This window comes from Entelurus aequoreus, linkage group LG17 (genome assembly GCF_033978785.1).
Source record: "Entelurus aequoreus isolate RoL-2023_Sb linkage group LG17, RoL_Eaeq_v1.1, whole genome shotgun sequence".
Taxonomy (NCBI): Eukaryota; Metazoa; Chordata; class Actinopteri; order Syngnathiformes; family Syngnathidae; genus Entelurus; species Entelurus aequoreus.
In genome coordinates, this window is record NC_084747.1 from 41,710,920 (window position 1) to 41,714,396 (window position 3,477).

A 3,477-nucleotide genomic window follows, 5' to 3' on the forward strand; every position below is an offset into this window, starting at 1 on the left:
GTGGGACGTCGATGTGAATGACTATGAGAAACCTTGGAGAGGACCGCATATGTGGGTAACCCCCCCCCCCCCCCCCCCCCCCCCCCTCTAGGGGAGACCGAAAGCAATGGATGTCGAGTGGGTCTGACATAATATTGTGAAAGTCCAGTCCACAGTGGATCCAACACATCAGCGAGAGTCCAGGCCATAGTGGGGCCAGCAGGAAACCATGTCAGTTTGACGCTATATGCACTAGTCCTCATGGAAATTGTGTACTTCTGGCAAAACACTACCGCTTTGGTCAACTGGCGCCGCCAAAGTCAATCAAAACTGAAAGTTCTTAAGTGGGGATTTAAGGCCCTGGGCTATTACATTCAGCCAGTGGGGTCGGGGAGCATCTCTGGGTCGTCTCCAGTCGGCTTGCTGGAGATTGAAAGCTAGGGTGGTACTAGTTGGATATTCCACGGGCAGGCGGATGACGTGGCCATACCAGCATACCCGCCTCATTGCTGCGAGACGGGATACTGGGAGCTGTTGGGTTTGATCTGGTTGGTGATGTGCTGGCTCCATGTTATGCCTTCAATTCTCCTGAGGGCCCTGGTATCAAAACCATCAAGCCTGGTTGCCAGGGTGGCATTCTGCGGCCATGTTTCGGAGCCAAACCAGACAACAGAGCTTTGTCTACAAGGATATGTGTTGGTGTCGGCACAATGGTCTCCTCGTCAAACCCGCTGAGAGCTTTGTGGAGCTGGTGAGCAGTCCCTCTCAATATGGTGGTGTCATCTGCGTTTTCAAGGTCCTTGAGGGTGTAAGTGGGATCCGTTCACAGACACGTGACATCAGATGGTCGATGACGCAATTAAAGAGTTCAGGAGGCGTGACACAACCCTGCCTTACCCCGCTGTTTGTGTCCCGACCATTCACTCGTACGCCTTTCAGCACCCTGGTACAGATGTCTACAGAGTGTGGACTCCGAGAGACTTCAGGATGTTGCAGAGAGTCATCTTCTGCTTATCCGAGTCTGTGTTGTGGAGGCCGCTGACTCATCAAGGAAGCCCTGACTTCCTTTTAAGTTCCTTTGGTGGGACACAAAACTGCGACCAATTCTCTCAAAAAGATGAATGCAATGGATTTCAAGGTCAAAGTCGATGACACAATTCTCTCTAGCAAAAGAAGAGATCAGCTATTTGAGCTGCATCCTTGACAAATACCTGACAGGTGAAAGCATGGCAACGAAGGTGGTCAATAGACTAAACCAGAGAAGCAGATTTAGAGGCAGTGTTTCCTCTTATGTCAACAAAAATGCCCTCAGGTCCCTTTCAGGGCCCCTGATTCATCTCCTTTTTGACTATGCCTGCACCTCATGGTATTCCAACACCTCAATGTCACTGAAGACGAAGCTTTAAACCTCCCAAAACAAAGTGATTTGATTACTCCTCGGACTGGGGCCCATGACCCACCTCTCTCCCATTCATTTTGCCAGCCAGGCTGGCTGAGAGTAGAAGACTGAGTTAACCAACTAGAAATAAGATTGGTATTCAAAATTGTAAATGAAAACTTGCCCAAAATACCCCCTTTACCTGTCGAAATACCTCCAAAAAGTTAGCGACACCCAGAGTCAAAAAACTAAAGGGACAATACATATACGTAATGATAACTTGAGATACGAAAGAATGCAGAAAAATGGAGGGGAAGAAAGAGAAGCAACCTACATTAACCTTGTAGATTGTTATAGTAACAATAGGTTAAGCTTTGCCAGTGTGCCATGTGTTATACCCAGTTTACCCTAGGGCAACAACGTTAATATATGTTTGATGAAACGTGATTATGTGCATGAGTGTATGTGTGCATATGTACTTGTATATGTACAGTATGTGTATATGTGTGCTTGTACTGTGAATGTATATGTATAGTATGTGTATGTGTGTGTTTGTACAGTGAATGTATATGTACAGTATGTGTGTTGTACAGTGAATGTATATGTACAGTGTGTGTAAATGTGTGTTTGTACAGTGAATGTATATGTACAGCATGTGTATGTGTGTGTTTGTACAGTGAATGTATATGTACAGTATGTGTATATGTATGTTTGTACAGTGAATGTATATGTACAGTATGTGTATACAGTATGTTTGTATAATGAGTGTACGTGTGGATGTACGAACTTTGATTGTGTAAATATGTACTGTATTTGTATATGTATGTGGGAGCGTAGGTACCTATGTATGTGTGTATGTATGTATGTATGTGAGTACATGTGAATTTGTATGTACAATACAATTGTATCGTTGATAATAAAGGTAAAGTATTGGTATTGTTTATTATCAATAGCGCTATTTCTATTGGTATTCATATTGCTCCATTTTTAGTCTAATAAAGCTCATTGTCATTTCTGTATTATTTTTTATTTTCGCTAACTGCTGATTTGCTATTACTTTTACCATCATATTTGTACATGTCGTATTTGCTGATGTTGTTCTGCTGTTGTTGTTGTTGTTGTTGTGTTTGCTGTTGTTGTTTTTGTCTATCTGTCTAATCCCCCTCTTGTCCCCACAATTCCCCCTTCTGTCTTCCTTTTTTTCTCTTTCTATCCCCTCCTGCTCCGGCCCGGCTGCACCAAATGATAATATAAATACATTTAATAAAGTCAAATACAAATAAGGCAACAAGAGAAGTATCCTACACTTCTCTTTTGTAAAGTAAATCTGAACAGCCGATATGGGCATCTACATCTACTATATGATTTGCCTGAGAAGCTGGGCAGGACATTATAAAAATAAATAAAAAATTTAAAAAACCTAAAAGGAGCGTTACCAGCGATCTGGTACCATAAAACCAACATGGACACATTCTCCTTCTACAGTACTGTGACCCAGGTTTGGAATAATCCCCTTCCATCGCTCAAAAAATGCAGTTTGCTCTGCTCTTTTAAAACAGCCCTGAAAATGTACTTTTCAGGAGGCCAAAAAAAGACGTAATACCGTTTTCTCCCGCCAGACATATGAGCCCCCCACACCCAGTGTTGTACATATTGTTTTTTTCATGTTTTTTTCTGCTTTTTATTTTTAATGACAGGTTTTACTGCATGTTCCTTTTGTTGATGTACATGTGGTATTATTTCCTCTGGTTTTTTAAATGTCGGCGCCACTATAGCTGTCTATTAAGTGAACAGGACCCCAACAGAAACAAGACCACAAGGACTTTTTTGGACGGACCTGTTAGACAAAGTATTTTATATGTAAAAGGGCTGTTTTAAATTTTTTTTTCCCAATAAAATATTCAATCAATCAATTCCTAGGTGTAACCTGCCGAGTCCGACCCCTGCTTCCGTTCCGCCCGGGGCTCGAACCTGGGTCCTCCAAATAAGAGTGCTAGGCATCAAGCCTAAAGCCCAGATTGTCAACTCAATATACAGCACAAGCGCCTAAGGACTGAGGGTTGCCCATGTACACACATGCTTGCCTCCATTATGTTTACCCCCCAAAACCTGCCTGGTCC